We start from the raw sequence: 20,082 nt of genomic DNA, 5'->3' as shown, positions 1-20,082 counted from the left end.
TCAAATTACATTTTTTGGCATTTTACGGCCATAAAACTGGAAATCCGCGCGAGTCCCAAATTTTCGTGTGCTATAGCCCACGCCTTCCGCCGTGGGCCCGGGACCCCGGATGCGGATCGCCTAAAATTTTTCCGGGATGTCAAATACGGCCTAAGGAACCATATTCACCGCCCCTCCATGATCAAATTACATTTTTTGGCATTTTACGGCCATAAAACTGGAATTCCGCGCGAGTCCAAAATTTTCGTGTGCTATAGCCCACGCCTTCCGCCGTGGGCCCGGGACCCCGGATGCGGATCGCCTAAAATTTTTCCGGGATGTCAAATACGGCCTAAGGAACCATATTCACCGCCCCTCCATGATCAAATTACATTTTTTGGCATTTTACGGCCATAAAACTGGAAATCCGCGCGAGTCCCAAATTTTCGTGTGCTATAGCCCACGCCTTCCGCTGTGGTCCCGGGACCCCGGATCCGGATCGCCTTAAATTTTTCCGGGATGTCAAATACGGCCTAAGTAACTATATTCACCGCCCCTCTATGACCAAATTACATTTTTTGGCATTTTACGGCCATAAAACTGGAATTCCGCGCGAGTCCCAAATTTTCGTGTGCTATAGCCCACGCCTTCCGCCGTGGGCCCGGGACCCCGGATGCGGATCGCCTAAAATTTTTTCGGGATGTCAAATACGGCCTAAGGAACCATATTCACCGCCCCTCCATGATCAAATTACATTTTTTGGCATTTTACGGCCATAAAACTGGAAATCCGCGCGAGTCCCAAATTTTCGTGTGCTATAGCCCACGCCTTCCGCCGTGGGCCCGGGACCCCGGATGCGGATCGCCTAAAATTTTTCCGGGATGTCAAATACGGCCTAAGGAACCATATTCACCGCCCCTCCATGATCAAATTATATTTTTTGGCATTTTACGGCCATAAAACTGGAATTCCGCGCGAGTCCAAAATTTTCGTGTGCTATAGCCCACGCCTTCCGCCGTGGGCCCGGGACCCCGGATGCGGATCGCCTAAAATTTTTCCGGGATGTCAAATACGGCCTAAGGAACCATATTCACCGCCCCTCCATGATCAAATTACATTTTTTGGCATTTTACGGCCATAAAACTGGAAATCCGCGCGAGTCCCAAATTTTCGTGTGCTATAGCCCACGCCTTCCGCTGTGGTCCCGGGACCCCGGATCCGGATCGCCTTAAATTTTTCCGGGATGTCAAATACGGCCTAAGTAACTATATTCACCGCCCCTCTATGACCAAATTACATTTTTTGGCATTTTACGGCCATAAAACTGGAATTCCGCGCGAGTCCAAAATTTTCGTGTGCTATAGCCCACGCCTTCCGCCGTGGGCCCGGGACCCCGGATGCGGATCACCTAAAATTTTTCCGGGATGTCAAATACGGCCTAAGGAACCATATTCACCGCCCCTCCATGATCAAATTACATTTTTTGGCATTTTACGGCCATAAAACTGGATATCCGCGCGAGTCCCAAATTTTCGTGTGCTATAGCCCACGCCTTCCGCTGTGGTCCCGGGACCCCGGATCCGGATCGCCTTAAATTTTTCCGGGATGTCAAATACGGCCTAAGTAACTATATTCACCGCCCCTCTATGACCAAATTACATTTTTTGGCATTTTACGGCCATAAAACTGGAATTCCGCGCGAGTCCAAAATTTTCGTGTGCTATAGCCCACGCCTTCCGCCGTGGGCCCGGGACCCCGGATGCGGATCGCCTAAAATTTTTCCGGGATGTCAAATACGGCCTAAGGAACCATATTCACCGCCCCTCCATGATCAAATTACATTTTTTGGCATTTTACGGCCATAAAACTGGAAATCCGCGCGAGTCCCAAATTTTCGTGTGCTATAGCCCACGCCTTCCGCTGTGGTCCCGGGACCCCGGATCCGGATCGCCTTAAATTTTTCCGGGATGTCAAATACGGCCTAAGTAACTATATTCACCGCCCCTCTATGACCAAATTACATTTTTTGGCATTTTACGGCCATAAAACTGGAATTCCGCGCGAGTCCCAAATTTTCGTGTGCTATAGCCCACGCCTTCCGCCGTGGGCCCGGGACCCCGGATGCGGATCGCCTAAAATTTTTTCGGGATGTCAAATACGGCCTAAGGAACCATATTCACCGCCCCTCCATGATCAAATTACATTTTTTGGCATTTTACGGCCATAAAACTGGAAATCCGCGCGAGTCCCAAATTTTCGTGTGCTATAGCCCACGCCTTCCGCCGTGGGCCCGGGACCCCGGATGCGGATCGCCTAAAATTTTTCCGGGATGTCAAATACGGCCTAAGGAACCATATTCACCGCCCCTCCATGATCAAATTATATTTTTTGGCATTTTACGGCCATAAAACTGGAATTCCGCGCGAGTCCAAAATTTTCGTGTGCTATAGCCCACGCCTTCCGCCGTGGGCCCGGGACCCCGGATGCGGATCGCCTAAAATTTTTCCGGGATGTCAAATACGGCCTAAGGAACCATATTCACCGCCCCTCCATGATCAAATTACATTTTTTGGCATTTTACGGCCATAAAACTGGAAATCCGCGCGAGTCCCAAATTTTCGTGTGCTATAGCCCACGCCTTCCGCTGTGGTCCCGGGACCCCGGATCCGGATCGCCTTAAATTTTTCCGGGATGTCAAATACGGCCTAAGTAACTATATTCACCGCCCCTCTATGACCAAATTACATTTTTTGGCATTTTACGGCCATAAAACTGGAATTCCGCGCGAGTCCAAAATTTTCGTGTGCTATAGCCCACGCCTTCCGCCGTGGGCCCGGGACCCCGGATGCGGATCGCCTAAAATTTTTCCGGGATGTCAAATACGGCCTAAGTAACCATATTCACCGCCCCTCCATGACCAAATTACATTTTTTGGAATTTTACGGCCATAAAACTGGAATTCCGCGCGAGTCCCAAATTTTCGTGTGCTATAGCCCACGCCTTCCGCTGTGGTCCCGGGACCCCGGATCCGGATCGCCTTAAATTTTTCCGGGATGTCAAATACGGCCTAAGTAACTATATTCACCGCCCCTCTATGACCAAATTACATTTTTTGGCATTTTACGGCCATAAAACTGGAATTCCGCGCGAGTCCAAAATTTTCGTGTGCTATAGCCCACGCCTTCCGCCGTGGGCCCGGGACCCCGGATGCGGATCACCTAAAATTTTTCCGGGATGTCAAATACGGCCTAAGGAACCATATTCACCGCCCCTCCATGATCAAATTACATTTTTTGGCATTTTACGGCCATAAAACTGGATATCCGCGCGAGTCCCAAATTTTCGTGTGCTATAGCCCACGCCTTCCGCTGTGGTCCCGGGACCCCGGATCCGGATCGCCTTAAATTTTTCCGGGATGTCAAATACGGCCTAAGTAACTATATTCACCGCCCCTCTATGACCAAATTACATTTTTTGGCATTTTACGGCCATAAAACTGGAATTCCGCGCGAGTCCAAAATTTTCGTGTGCTATAGCCCACGCCTTCCGCCGTGGGCCCGGGACCCCGGATGCGGATCGCCTAAAATTTTTCCGGGATGTCAAATACGGCCTAAGGAACCATATTCACCGCCCCTCCATGATCAAATTACATTTTTTGGCATTTTACGGCCATAAAACTGGAAATCCGCGCGAGTCCCAAATTTTCGTGTGCTATAGCCCACGCCTTCCGCTGTGGTCCCGGGACCCCGGATCCGGATCGCCTTAAATTTTTCCGGGATGTCAAATACGGCCTAAGTAACTATATTCACCGCCCCTCTATGACCAAATTACATTTTTTGGCATTTTACGGCCATAAAACTGGAATTCCGCGCGAGTCCCAAATTTTCGTGTGCTATAGCCCACGCCTTCCGCCGTGGGCCCGGGACCCCGGATGCGGATCGCCTAAAATTTTTTCGGGATGTCAAATACGGCCTAAGGAACCATATTCACCGCCCCTCCATGATCAAATTATATTTTTTGGCATTTTACGGCCATAAAACTGGAAATCCGCGCGAGTCCCAAATTTTCGTGTGCTATAGCCCACGCCTTCCGCCGTGGGCCCGGGACCCCGGATGCGGATCGCCTAAAATTTTTCCGGGATGTCAAATACGGCCTAAGGAACCATATTCACCGCCCCTCCATGATCAAATTATATTTTTTGGCATTTTACGGCCATAAAACTGGAATTCCGCGCGAGTCCAAAATTTTCGTGTGCTATAGCCCACGCCTTCCGCCGTGGGCCCGGGACCCCGGATGCGGATCGCCTAAAATTTTTCCGGGATGTCAAATACGGCCTAAGGAACCATATTCACCGCCCCTCCATGATCAAATTACATTTTTTGGCATTTTACGGCCATAAAACTGGAAATCCGCGCGAGTCCCAAATTTTCGTGTGCTATAGCCCACGCCTTCCGCTGTGGTCCCGGGACCCCGGATCCGGATCGCCTTAAATTTTTCCGGGATGTCAAATACGGCCTAAGTAACTATATTCACCGCCCCTCTATGACCAAATTACATTTTTTGGCATTTTACGGCCATAAAACTGGAATTCCGCGCGAGTCCAAAATTTTCGTGTGCTATAGCCCACGCCTTCCGCCGTGGGCCCGGGACCCCGGATGCGGATCGCCTAAAATTTTTCCGGGATGTCAAATACGGCCTAAGGAACCATATTCACCGCCCCTCCATGATCAAATTACATTTTTTGGCATTTTACGGCCATAAAACTGGATATCCGCGCGAGTCCCAAATTTTCGTGTGCTATAGCCCACGCCTTCCGCTGTGGTCCCGGGACCCCGGATCCGGATCGCCTTAAATTTTTCCGGGATGTCAAATACGGCCTAAGTAACTATATTCACCGCCCCTCTATGACCAAATTACATTTTTTGGCATTTTACGGCCATAAAACTGGAATTCCGCGCGAGTCCAAAATTTTCGTGTGCTATAGCCCACGCCTTCCGCCGTGGGCCCGGGACCCCGGATGCGGATCGCCTAAAATTTTTCCGGGATGTCAAATACGGCCTAAGGAACCATATTCACCGCCCCTCCATGATCAAATTACATTTTTTGGCATTTTACGGCCATAAAACTGGAAATCCGCGCGAGTCCCAAATTTTCGTGTGCTATAGCCCACGCCTTCCGCCGTGGGCCCGGGACCCCGGATGCGGATCGCCTAAAATTTTTTCCGGGATGTCAAATACGGCCTAAGGAACCATATTCACCGCCCCTCCATGATCAAATTACATTTTTTGGCATTTTACGGCCATAAAACTGGAAATCCGCGCGAGTCCCAAATTTTCGTGTGCTATAGCCCACGCCTTCCGCCGTGGGCCCGGGACCCCGGATGCGGATCGCCTAAAATTTTTCCGGGATGTCAAATACGGCCTAAGGAACCATATTCACCGCCCCTCCATGATCAAATTATATTTTTTGGCATTTTACGGCCATAAAACTGGAATTCCGCGCGAGTCCAAAATTTTCGTGTGCTATAGCCCACGCCTTCCGCCGTGGGCCCGGGACCCCGGATGCGGATCGCCTAAAATTTTTCCGGGATGTCAAATACGGCCTAAGGAACCATATTCACCGCCCCTCCATGATCAAATTACATTTTTTGGCATTTTACGGCCATAAAACTGGAAATCCGCGCGAGTCCCAAATTTTCGTGTGCTATAGCCCACGCCTTCCGCTGTGGTCCCGGGACCCCGGATCCGGATCGCCTTAAATTTTTCCGGGATGTCAAATACGGCCTAAGTAACTATATTCACCGCCCCTCTATGACCAAATTACATTTTTTGGCATTTTACGGCCATAAAACTGGAATTCCGCGCGAGTCCAAAATTTTCGTGTGCTATAGCCCACGCCTTCCGCCGTGGGCCCGGGACCCCGGATGCGGATCGCCTAAAATTTTTCCGGGATGTCAAATACGGCCTAAGGAACCATATTCACCGCCCCTCCATGATCAAATTACATTTTTTGGCATTTTACGGCCATAAAACTGGAAATCCGCGCGAGTCCCAAATTTTCGTGTGCTATAGCCCACGCCTTCCGCCGTGGGCCCGGGACCCCGGATGCGGATCGCCTAAAATTTTTCCGGGATGTCAAATACGGCCTAAGGAACCATATTCACCGCCCCTCCATGATCAAATTACATTTTTTGGCATTTTACGGCCATAAAACTGGAATTCCGCGCGAGTCCAAAATTTTCGTGTGCTATAGCCCACGCCTTCCGCCGTGGGCCCGGGACCCCGGATGCGGATCGCCTAAAATTTTTCCGGGATGTCAAATACGGCCTAAGGAACCATATTCACCGCCCCTCCATGATCAAATTACATTTTTTGGCATTTTACGGCCATAAAACTGGAAATCCGCGCGAGTCCCAAATTTTCGTGTGCTATAGCCCACGCCTTCCGCCGTGGGCCCGGGACCCCGGATGCGGATCGCCTAAAATTTTTCCGGGATGTCAAATACGGCCTAAGGAACCATATTCACCGCCCCTCCATGATCAAATTACATTTTTTGGCATTTTACGGCCATAAAACTGGAATTCCGCGCGAGTCCAAAATTTTCGTGTGCTATAGCCCACGCCTTCCGCCGTGGGCCCGGGACCCCGGATGCGGATCGCCTAAAATTTTTCCGGGATGTCAAATACGGCCTAAGGAACCATATTCACCGCCCCTCCATGATCAAATTACATTTTTTGGCATTTTACGGCCATAAAACTGGAAATCCGCGCGAGTCCCAAATTTTCGTGTGCTATAGCCCACGCCTTCCGCTGTGGTCCCGGGACCCCGGATCCGGATCGCCTTAAATTTTTCCGGGATGTCAAATACGGCCTAAGTAACTATATTCACCGCCCCTCTATGACCAAATTACATTTTTTGGCATTTTACGGCCATAAAACTGGAATTCCGCGCGAGTCCCAAATTTTCGTGTGCTATAGCCCACGCCTTCCGCCGTGGGCCCGGGACCCCGGATGCGGATCGCCTAAAATTTTTCCGGGATATCAAATACGGCCTAAGGAACCATATTCACCGCCCCTCCATGATCAAATTACATTTTTTGGCATTTTACGGCCATAAAACTGGAAATCCGCGCGAGTCCCAAATTTTCGTGTGCTATAGCCCACGCCTTCCGCTGTGGTCCCGGGACCCCGGATCCGGATCGCCTAAAATTTTTCCGGGATGTCAAATACGGCCTAAGGAACCATATTCACCGCCCCTCCATGATCAAATTACATTTTTTGGCATTTTACGGCCATAAAACTGGAAATCCGCGCGAGTCCCAAATTTTCGTGTGCTATAGCCCACGCCTTCCGCCGTGGGCCCGGGACCCCGGATGCGGATCGCCTAAAATTTTTCCGGGATGTCAAATACGGCCTAAGGAACCATATTCACCGCCCCTCCATGATCAAATTACATTTTTTGGCATTTTACGGCCATAAAACTGGAATTCCGCGCGAGTCCCAAATTTTCGTGTGCTATAGCCCACGCCTTCCGCCGTGGGCCCGGGACCCCGGATGCGGATCGCCTAAAATTTTTCCGGGATGTCAAATACGGCCTAAGGAACCATATTCACCGCCCCTCCATGATCAAATTATATTTTTTGGCATTTTACGGCCATAAAACTGGAATTCCGCGCGAGTCCAAAATTTTCGTGTGCTATAGCCCACGCCTTCCGCCGTGGGCCCGGGACCCCGGATGCGGATCGCCTAAAATTTTTCCGGGATGTCAAATACGGCCTAAGGAACCATATTCACCGCCCCTCCATGATCAAATTACATTTTTTGGCATTTTACGGCCATAAAACTGGAAATCCGCGCGAGTCCCAAATTTTCGTGTGCTATAGCCCACGCCTTCCGCTGTGGTCCCGGGACCCCGGATCCGGATCGCCTTAAATTTTTCCGGGATGTCAAATACGGCCTAAGTAACTATATTCACCGCCCCTCTATGACCAAATTACATTTTTTGGCATTTTACGGCCATAAAACTGGAATTCCGCGCGAGTCCAAAATTTTCGTGTGCTATAGCCCACGCCTTCCGCCGTGGGCCCGGGACCCCGGATGCGGATCGCCTAAAATTTTTCCGGGATGTCAAATACGGCCTAAGGAACCATATTCACCGCCCCTCCATGATCAAATTACATTTTTTGGCATTTTACGGCCATAAAACTGGAAATCCGCGCGAGTCCCAAATTTTCGTGTGCTATAGCCCACGCCTTCCGCCGTGGGCCCGGGACCCCGGATGCGGATCGCCTAAAATTTTTCCGGGATGTCAAATACGGCCTAAGGAACCATATTCACCGCCCCTCCATGATCAAATTACATTTTTTGGCATTTTACGGCCATAAAACTGGAATTCCGCGCGAGTCCAAAATTTTCGTGTGCTATAGCCCACGCCTTCCGCCGTGGGCCCGGGACCCCGGATGCGGATCGCCTAAAATTTTTCCGGGATGTCAAATACGGCCTAAGGAACCATATTCACCGCCCCTCCATGATCAAATTACATTTTTTGGCATTTTACGGCCATAAAACTGGAAATCCGCGCGAGTCCCAAATTTTCGTGTGCTATAGCCCACGCCTTCCGCCGTGGGCCCGGGACCCCGGATGCGGATCGCCTAAAATTTTTCCGGGATGTCAAATACGGCCTAAGGAACCATATTCACCGCCCCTCCATGATCAAATTACATTTTTTGGCATTTTACGGCCATAAAACTGGAATTCCGCGCGAGTCCAAAATTTTCGTGTGCTATAGCCCACGCCTTCCGCCGTGGGCCCGGGACCCCGGATGCGGATCGCCTAAAATTTTTCCGGGATGTCAAATACGGCCTAAGGAACCATATTCACCGCCCCTCCATGATCAAATTACATTTTTTGGCATTTTACGGCCATAAAACTGGAAATCCGCGCGAGTCCCAAATTTTCGTGTGCTATAGCCCACGCCTTCCGCTGTGGTCCCGGGACCCCGGATCCGGATCGCCTTAAATTTTTCCGGGATGTCAAATACGGCCTAAGTAACTATATTCACCGCCCCTCTATGACCAAATTACATTTTTTGGCATTTTACGGCCATAAAACTGGAATTCCGCGCGAGTCCCAAATTTTCGTGTGCTATAGCCCACGCCTTCCGCCGTGGGCCCGGGACCCCGGATGCGGATCGCCTAAAATTTTTCCGGGATATCAAATACGGCCTAAGGAACCATATTCACCGCCCCTCCATGATCAAATTACATTTTTTGGCATTTTACGGCCATAAAACTGGAAATCCGCGCGAGTCCCAAATTTTCGTGTGCTATAGCCCACGCCTTCCGCTGTGGTCCCGGGACCCCGGATCCGGATCGCCTAAAATTTTTCCGGGATGTCAAATACGGCCTAAGGAACCATATTCACCGCCCCTCCATGATCAAATTACATTTTTTGGCATTTTACGGCCATAAAACTGGAAATCCGCGCGAGTCCCAAATTTTCGTGTGCTATAGCCCACGCCTTCCGCCGTGGGCCCGGGACCCCGGATGCGGATCGCCTAAAATTTTTCCGGGATGTCAAATACGGCCTAAGGAACCATATTCACCGCCCCTCCATGATCAAATTACATTTTTTGGCATTTTACGGCCATAAAACTGGAATTCCGCGCGAGTCCAAAATTTTCGTGTGCTATAGCCCACGCCTTCCGCCGTGGGCCCGGGACCCCGGATGCGGATCGCCTAAAATTTTTCCGGGATGTCAAATACGGCCTAAGGAACCATATTCACCGCCCCTCCATGATCAAATTACATTTTTTGGCATTTTACGGCCATAAAACTGGAAATCCGCGCGAGTCCCAAATTTTCGTGTGCTATAGCCCACGCCTTCCGCTGTGGTCCCGGGACCCCGGATCCGGATCGCCTTAAATTTTTCCGGGATGTCAAATACGGCCTAAGTAACTATATTCACCGCCCCTCTATGACCAAATTACATTTTTTGGCATTTTACGGCCATAAAACTGGAATTCCGCGCGAGTCCCAAATTTTCGTGTGCTATAGCCCACGCCTTCCGCCGTGGGCCCGGGACCCCGGATGCGGATCGCCTAAAATTTTTTCGGGATGTCAAATACGGCCTAAGGAACCATATTCACCGCCCCTCCATGATCAAATTATATTTTTTGGCATTTTACGGCCATAAAACTGGAATTCCGCGCGAGTCCAAAATTTTCGTGTGCTATAGCCCACGCCTTCCGCCGTGGGCCCGGGACCCCGGATGCGGATCGCCTAAAATTTTTCCGGGATGTCAAATACGGCCTAAGGAACCATATTCACCGCCCCTCCATGATCAAATTACATTTTTTGGCATTTTACGGCCATAAAACTGGAAATCCGCGCGAGTCCCAAATTTTCGTGTGCTATAGCCCACGCCTTCCGCTGTGGTCCCGGGACCCCGGATCCGGATCGCCTTAAATTTTTCCGGGATGTCAAATACGGCCTAAGTAACTATATTCACCGCCCCTCTATGACCAAATTACATTTTTTGGCATTTTACGGCCATAAAACTGGAATTCCGCGCGAGTCCCAAATTTTCGTGTGCTATAGCCCACGCCTTCCGCCGTGGGCCCGGGACCCCGGATGCGGATCGCCTAAAATTTTTCCGGGATGTCAAATACGGCCTAAGGAACCATATTCACCGCCCCTCCATGATCAAATTATATTTTTTGGCATTTTACGGCCATAAAACTGGAAATCCGCGCGAGTCCCAAATTTTCGTGTGCTATAGCCCACGCCTTCCGCCGTGGGCCCGGGACCCCGGATGCGGATCGCCTAAAATTTTTCCGGGATGTCAAATACGGCCTAAGTAACTATATTCACCGCCCCTCTATGACCAAATTACATTTTTTGGCATTTTACGGCCATAAAACTGGAATTCCGCGCGAGTCCCAAATTTTCGTGTGCTATAGCCCACGCCTTCCGCCGTGGGCCCGGGACCCCGGATGCGGATCGCCTAAAATTTTTTCGGGATGTCAAATACGGCCTAAGGAACCATATTCACCGCCCCTCCATGATCAAATTACATTTTTTGGCATTTTACGGCCATAAAACTGGAAATCCGCGCGAGTCCCAAATTTTCGTGTGCTATAGCCCACGCCTTCCGCTGTGGTCCCGGGACCCCGGATCCGGATCGCCTTAAATTTTTCCGGGATGTCAAATACGGCCTAAGTAACTATATTCACCGCCCCTCTATGACCAAATTACATTTTTTGGCATTTTACGGCCATAAAACTGGAAATCCGCGCGAGTCCCAAATTTTCGTGTGCTATAGCCCACGCCTTCCGCCGTGGGCCCGGGACCCCGGATGCGGATCGCCTAAAATTTTTCCGGGATGTCAAATACGGCCTAAGTAACTATATTCACCGCCCCTCTATGACCAAATTACATTTTTTGGCATTTTACGGCCATAAAACTGGAATTCCGCGCGAGTCCCAAATTTTCGTGTGCTATAGCCCACGCCTTCCGCCGTGGGCCCGGGACCCCGGATGCGGATCGCCTAAAATTTTTTCGGGATGTCAAATACGGCCTAAGGAACCATATTCACCGCCCCTCCATGATCAAATTACATTTTTTGGCATTTTACGGCCATAAAACTGGAAATCCGCGCGAGTCCCAAATTTTCGTGTGCTATAGCCCACGCCTTCCGCTGTGGTCCCGGGACCCCGGATCCGGATCGCCTTAAATTTTTCCGGGATGTCAAATACGGCCTAAGTAACTATATTCACCGCCCCTCTATGACCAAATTACATTTTTTGGCATTTTACGGCCATAAAACTGGAATTCCGCGCGAGTCCCAAATTTTCGTGTGCTATAGCCCACGCCTTCCGCCGTGGGCCCGGGACCCCGGATGCGGATCGCCTAAAATTTTTCCGGGATATCAAATACGGCCTAAGGAACCATATTCACCGCCCCTCCATGATCAAATTACATTTTTTGGCATTTTACGGCCATAAAACTGGAAATCCGCGCGAGTCCCAAATTTTCGTGTGCTATAGCCCACGCCTTCCGCTGTGGTCCCGGGACCCCGGATCCGGATCGCCTAAAATTTTTCCGGGATGTCAAATACGGCCTAAGGAACCATATTCACCGCCCCTCCATGATCAAATTACATTTTTTGGCATTTTACGGCCATAAAACTGGAAATCCGCGCGAGTCCCAAATTTTCGTGTGCTATAGCCCACGCCTTCCGCCGTGGGCCCGGGACCCCGGATGCGGATCGCCTAAAATTTTTCCGGGATGTCAAATACGGCCTAAGGAACCATATTCACCGCCCCTCCATGATCAAATTACATTTTTTGGCATTTTACGGCCATAAAACTGGAATTCCGCGCGAGTCCCAAATTTTCGTGTGCTATAGCCCACGCCTTCCGCCGTGGGCCCGGGACCCCGGATGCGGATCGCCTAAAATTTTTCCGGGATGTCAAATACGGCCTAAGGAACCATATTCACCGCCCCTCCATGATCAAATTACATTTTTTGGCATTTTACGGCCATAAAACTGGATATCCGCGCGAGTCCCAAATTTTCGTGTGCTATAGCCCACGCCTTCCGCTGTGGTCCCGGGACCCCGGATCCGGATCGCCTTAAATTTTTCCGGGATGTCAAATACGGCCTAAGTAACTATATTCACCGCCCCTCTATGACCAAATTACATTTTTTGGCATTTTACGGCCATAAAACTGGAATTCCGCGCGAGTCCAAAATTTTCGTGTGCTATAGCCCACGCCTTCCGCCGTGGGCCCGGGACCCCGGATGCGGATCGCCTAAAATTTTTCCGGGATGTCAAATACGGCCTAAGGAACCATATTCACCGCCCCTCCATGATCAAATTACATTTTTTGGCATTTTACGGCCATAAAACTGGAAATCCGCGCGAGTCCCAAATTTTCGTGTGCTATAGCCCACGCCTTCCGCCGTGGGCCCGGGACCCCGGATGCGGATCGCCTAAAATTTTTCCGGGATGTCAAATACGGCCTAAGGAACCATATTCACCGCCCCTCCATGATCAAATTACATTTTTTGGCATTTTACGGCCATAAAACTGGAATTCCGCGCGAGTCCAAAATTTTCGTGTGCTATAGCCCACGCCTTCCGCCGTGGGCCCGGGACCCCGGATGCGGATCGCCTAAAATTTTTCCGGGATGTCAAATACGGCCTAAGGAACCATATTCACCGCCCCTCCATGATCAAATTACATTTTTTGGCATTTTACGGCCATAAAACTGGAAATCCGCGCGAGTCCCAAATTTTCGTGTGCTATAGCCCACGCCTTCCGCTGTGGTCCCGGGACCCCGGATCCGGATCGCCTTAAATTTTTCCGGGATGTCAAATACGGCCTAAGTAACTATATTCACCGCCCCTCTATGACCAAATTACATTTTTTGGCATTTTACGGCCATAAAACTGGAATTCCGCGCGAGTCCCAAATTTTCGTGTGCTATAGCCCACGCCTTCCGCCGTGGGCCCGGGACCCCGGATGCGGATCGCCTAAAATTTTTCCGGGATGTCAAATACGGCCTAAGGAACCATATTCACCGCCCCTCCATGATCAAATTACATTTTTTGGCATTTTACGGCCATAAAACTGGAAATCCGCGCGAGTCCCAAATTTTCGTGTGCTATAGCCCACGCCTTCCGCCGTGGGCCCGGGACCCCGGATGCGGATCGCCTAAAATTTTTCCGGGATGTCAAATACGGCCTAAGGAACCATATTCACCGCCCCTCCATGATCAAATTACATTTTTTGGCATTTTACGGCCATAAAACTGGAAATCCGCGCGAGTCCCAAATTTTCGTGTGCTATAGCCCACGCCTTCCGCTGTGGTCCCGGGACCCCGGATCCGGATCGCCTTAAATTTTTCCGGGATGTCAAATACGGCCTAAGTAACTATATTCACCGCCCCTCTATGACCAAATTACATTTTTTGGCATTTTACGGCCATAAAACTGGAATTCCGCGCGAGTCCAAAATTTTCGTGTGCTATAGCCCACGCCTTCCGCCGTGGGCCCGGGACCCCGGATGCGGATCGCCTAAAATTTTTCCGGGATGTCAAATACGGCCTAAGGAACCATATTCACCGCCCCTCCATGATCAAATTATATTTTTTGGCATTTTACGGCCATAAAACTGGAAATCCGCGCGAGTCCCAAATTTTCGTGTGCTATAGCCCACGCCTTCCGCCGTGGGCCCGGGACCCCGGATGCGGATCGCCTAAAATTTTTCCGGGATGTCAAATACGGCCTAAGTAACTATATTCACCGCCCCTCTATGACCAAATTACATTTTTTGGCATTTTACGGCCATAAAACTGGAATTCCGCGCGAGTCCCAAATTTTCGTGTGCTATAGCCCACGCCTTCCGCCGTGGGCCCGGGACCCCGGATGCGGATCGCCTAAAATTTTTCCGGGATGTCAAATACGGCCTAAGGAACCATATTCACCGCCCCTCCATGATCAAATTACATTTTTTGGCATTTTACGGCCATAAAACTGGAAATCCGCGCGAGTCCCAAATTTTCGTGTGCTATAGCCCACGCCTTCCGCTGTGGTCCCGGGACCCCGGATCCGGATCGCCTTAAATTTTTCCGGGATGTCAAATACGGCCTAAGTAACTATATTCACCGCCCCTCTATGACCAAATTACATTTTTTGGCATTTTACGGCCATAAAACTGGAAATCCGCGCGAGTCCCAAATTTTCGTGTGCTATAGCCCACGCCTTCCGCCGTGGGCCCGGGACCCCGGATGCGGATCGCCTAAAATTTTTCCGGGATGTCAAATACGGCCTAAGTAACTATATTCACCGCCCCTCTATGACCAAATTACATTTTTTGGCATTTTACGGCCATAAAACTGGAATTCCGCGCGAGTCCCAAATTTTCGTGTGCTATAGCCCACGCCTTCCGCCGTGGGCCCGGGACCCCGGATGCGGATCGCCTAAAATTTTTCCGGGATGTCAAATACGGCCTAAGGAACCATATTCACCGCCCCTCCATGATCAAATTACATTTTTTGGCATTTTACGGCCATAAAACTGGAAATCCGCGCGAGTCCCAAATTTTCGTGTGCTATAGCCCACGCCTTCCGCTGTGGTCCCGGGACCCCGGATCCGGATCGCCTTAAATTTTTCCGGGATGTCAAATACGGCCTAAGTAACTATATTCACCGCCCCTCTATGACCAAATTACATTTTTTGGCATTTTACGGCCATAAAACTGGAAATCCGCGCGAGTCCCAAATTTTCGTGTGCTATAGCCCACGCCTTCCGCCGTGGGCCCGGGACCCCGGATGCGGATCGCCTAAAATTTTTCCGGGATGTCAAATACGGCCTAAGTAACTATATTCACCGCCCCTCTATGACCAAATTACATTTTTTGGCATTTTACGGCCATAAAACTGGAATTCCGCGCGAGTCCCAAATTTTCGTGTGCTATAGCCCACGCCTTCCGCCGTGGGCCCGGGACCCCGGATGCGGATCGCCTAAAATTTTTTCGGGATGTCAAATACGGCCTAAGGAACCATATTCACCGCCCCTCCATGATCAAATTACATTTTTTGGCATTTTACGGCCATAAAACTGGAAATCCGCGCGAGTCCCAAATTTTCGTGTGCTATAGCCCACGCCTTCCGCTGTGGTCCCGGGACCCCGGATCCGGATCGCCTTAAATTTTTCCGGGATGTCAAATACGGCCTAAGTAACTATATTCACCGCCCCTCTATGACCAAATTACATTTTTTGGCATTTTACGGCCATAAAACTGGAATTCCGCGCGAGTCCCAAATTTTCGTGTGCTATAGCCCACGCCTTCCGCCGTGGGCCCGGGACCCCGGATGCGGATCGCCTAAAATTTTTCCGGGATATCAAATACGGCCTAAGGAACCATATTCACCGCCCCTCCATGATCAAATTACATTTTTTGGCATTTTACGGCCATAAAACTGGAAATCCGCGCGAGTCCCAAATTTTCGTGTGCTATAGCCCACGCCTTCCGCTGTGGTCCCGGGACCCCGGATCCGGATCGCCTAAAATTTTTCCGGGATGTCAAATACGGCCTAAGGAACCATATTCACCGCCCCTCCATGATCAAATTACATTTTTTGGCATTTTACGGCCATAAAACTGGAAATCCGCGCGAGTCCCAAATTTTCGTGTGCTATAGCCCACGCCTTCCGCCGTGGGCCCGGGACCCCGGATGCGGATCGCCTAAAATTTTTCCGGGATGTCAAATACGGCCTAAGGAACCATATTCACCGCCCCTCCATGATCAAATTACATTTTTTGGCATTTTACGGCCATAAAACTGGAATTCCGCGCGAGTCCCAAATTTTCGTGTGCTATAGCCCACGCCTTCCGCCGTGGGCCCGGGACCCCGGATGCGGATCGCCTAAAATTTTTCCGGGATGTCAAATACGGCCTAAGGAACCATATTCACCGCCCCTCCATGATCAAATTATATTTTTTGGCATTTTACGGCCATAAAACTGGAATTCCGCGCGAGTCCCAAATTTTCGTGTGCTATAGCCCACGCCTTCCGCCGTGGGCCCGGGACCCCGGATGCGGATCGCCTAAAATTTTTCCGGGATGTCAAATACGGCCTAAGGAACCATATTCACCGCCCCTCCATGATCAAATTACATTTTTTGGCATTTTACGGCCATAAAACTGGAAATCCGCGCGAGTCCCAAATTTTCGTGTGCTATAGCCCACGCCTTCCGCTGTGGTCCCGGGACCCCGGATCCGGATCGCCTAAAATTTTTCCGGGATGTCAAATACGGCCTAAGGAACCATATTCACCGCCCCTCCATGATCAAATTACATTTTTTGGCATTTTACGGCCATAAAACTGGAAATCCGCGCGAGTCCCAAATTTTCGTGTGCTATAGCCCACGCCTTCCGCCGTGGGCCCGGGACCCCGGATGCGGATCGCCTAAAATTTTTCCGGGATGTCAAATACGGCCTAAGGAACCATATTCACCGCCCCTCCATGATCAAATTACATTTTTTGGCATTTTACGGCCATAAAACTGGAATTCCGCGCGAGTCCCAAATTTTCGTGTGCTATAGCCCACGCCTTCCGCCGTGGGCCCGGGACCCCGGATGCGGATCGCCTAAAATTTTTCCGGGATGTCAAATACGGCCTAAGGAACCATATTCACCGCCCCTCCATGATCAAATTATATTTTTTGGCATTTTACGGCCATAAAACTGGAATTCCGCGCGAGTCCAAAATTTTCGTGTGCTATAGCCCACGCCTTCCGCCGTGGGCCCGGGACCCCGGATGCGGATCGCCTAAAATTTTTCCGGGATGTCAAATACGGCCTAAGGAACCATATTCACCGCCCCTCCATGATCAAATTACATTTTTTGGCATTTTACGGCCATAAAACTGGAAATCCGCGCGAGTCCCAAATTTTCGTGTGCTATAGCCCACGCCTTCCGCTGTGGTCCCGGGACCCCGGATCCGGATCGCCTTAAATTTTTCCGGGATGTCAAATACGGCCTAAGTAACTATATTCACCGCCCCTCTATGACCAAATTACATTTTTTGGCATTTTACGGCCATAAAACTGGAATTCCGCGCGAGTCCAAAATTTTCGTGTGCTATAGCCCACGCCTTCCGCCGTGGGCCCGGGACCCCGGATGCGGATCGCCTAAAATTTTTCCGGGATGTCAAATACGGCCTAAGGAACCATATTCACCGCCCCTCCATGATCAAATTACATTTTTTGGCATTTTACGGCCATAAAACTGGAAATCCGCGCGAGTCCCAAATTTTCGTGTGCTATAGCCCACGCCTTCCGCCGTGGGCCCGGGACCCCGGATGCGGATCGCCTAAAATTTTTCCGGGATGTCAAATACGGCCTAAGGAACCATATTCACCGCCCCTCCATGATCAAATTACATTTTTTGGCATTTTACGGCCATAAAACTGGAATTCCGCGCGAGTCCAAAATTTTCGTGTGCTATAGCCCACGCCTTCCGCCGTGGGCCCGGGACCCCGGATGCGGATCGCCTAAAATTTTTCCGGGATGTCAAATACGGCCTAAGGAACCATATTCACCGCCCCTCCATGATCAAATTACATTTTTTGGCATTTTACGGCCATAAAACTGGAAATCCGCGCGAGTCCCAAATTTTCGTGTGCTATAGCCCACGCCTTCCGCCGTGGGCCCGGGACCCCGGATGCGGATCGCCTAAAATTTTTCCGGGATGTCAAATACGGCCTAAGGAACCATATTCACCGCCCCTCCATGATCAAATTACATTTTTTGGCATTTTACGGCCATAAAACTGGAATTCCGCGCGAGTCCAAAATTTTCGTGTGCTATAGCCCACGCCTTCCGCCGTGGGCCCGGGACCCCGGATGCGGATCGCCTAAAATTTTTCCGGGATGTCAAATACGGCCTAAGGAACCATATTCACCGCCCCTCCATGATCAAATTACATTTTTTGGCATTTTACGGCCATAAAACTGGAAATCCGCGCGAGTCCCAAATTTTCGTGTGCTATAGCCCACGCCTTCCGCTGTGGTCCCGGGACCCCGGATCCGGATCGCCTTAAATTTTTCCGGGATGTCAAATACGGCCTAAGTAACTATATTCACCGCCCCTCTATGACCAAATTACATTTTTTGGCATTTTACGGCCATAAAACTGGAATTCCGCGCGAGTCCCAAATTTTCGTGTGCTATAGCCCACGCCTTCCGCCGTGGGCCCGGGACCCCGGATGCGGATCGCCTAAAATTTTTCCGGGATATCAAATACGGCCTAAGGAACCATATTCACCGCCCCTCCATGATCAAATTACATTTTTTGGCATTTTACGGCCATAAAACTGGAAATCCGCGCGAGTCCCAAATTTTCGTGTGCTATAGCCCACGCCTTCCGCTGTGGTCCCGGGACCCCGGATCCGGATCGCCTAAAATTTTTCCGGGATGTCAAATACGGCCTAAGGAACCATATTCACCGCCCCTCCATGATCAAATTACATTTTTTGGCATTTTACGGCCATAAAACTGGAAATCCGCGCGAGTCCCAAATTTTCGTGTGCTATAGCCCACGCCTTCCGCCGTGGGCCCGGGACCCCGGATGCGGATCGCCTAAAAATTTTCCGGGATGTCAAATACGGCCTAAGGAACCATATTCACCGCCCCTCCATGATCAAATTACATTTTTTGGCATTTTACGGCCATAAAACTGGAATTCCGCGCGAGTCCAAAATTTTCGTGTGCTATAGCCCACGCCTTCCGCCGTGGGCCCGGGACCCCGGATGCGGATCGCCTAAAATTTTTCCGGGATGTCAAATACGGCCTAAGGAACCATATTCACCGCCCCTCCATGATCAAATTACATTTTTTGGCATTTTACGGCCATAAAACTGGAAATCCGCGCGAGTCCCAAATTTTCGTGTGCTATAGCCCACGCCTTCCGCTGTGGTCCCGGGACCCCGGATCCGGATCGCCTTAAATTTTTCCGGGATGTCAAATACGGCCTAAGTAACTATATTCACCGCCCCTCTATGACCAAATTACATTTTTTGGCATTTTACGGCCATAAAACTGGAATTCCGCGCGAGTCCCAAATTTTCGTGTGCTATAGCCCACGCCTTCCGCCGTGGGCCCGGGACCCCGGATGCGGATCGCCTAAAATTTTTTCGGGATGTCAAATACGGCCTAAGGAACCATATTCACCGCCCCTCCATGATCAAATTATATTTTTTGGCATTTTACGGCCATAAAACTGGAATTCCGCGCGAGTCCAAAATTTTCGTGTGCTATAGCCCACGCCTTCCGCCGTGGGCCCGGGACCCCGGATGCGGATCGCCTAAAATTTTTCCGGGATGTCAAATACGGCCTAAGGAACCATATTCACCGCCCCTCCATGATCAAATTACATTTTTTGGCATTTTACGGCCATAAAACTGGAAATCCGCGCGAGTCCCAAATTTTCGTGTGCTATAGCCCACGCCTTCCGCTGTGGTCCCGGGACCCCGGATCCGGATCGCCTAAAATTTTTCCGGGATGTCAAATACGGCCTAAGGAACCATATTCACCGC

Source organism: Nicotiana sylvestris, chromosome 6 (genome assembly GCF_000393655.2).
Source record: "Nicotiana sylvestris chromosome 6, ASM39365v2, whole genome shotgun sequence".
In the NCBI taxonomy this organism is placed as follows: domain Eukaryota; kingdom Viridiplantae; phylum Streptophyta; class Magnoliopsida; order Solanales; family Solanaceae; genus Nicotiana; species Nicotiana sylvestris.
Note: the sequence above shows the minus strand (reverse complement) of the source record.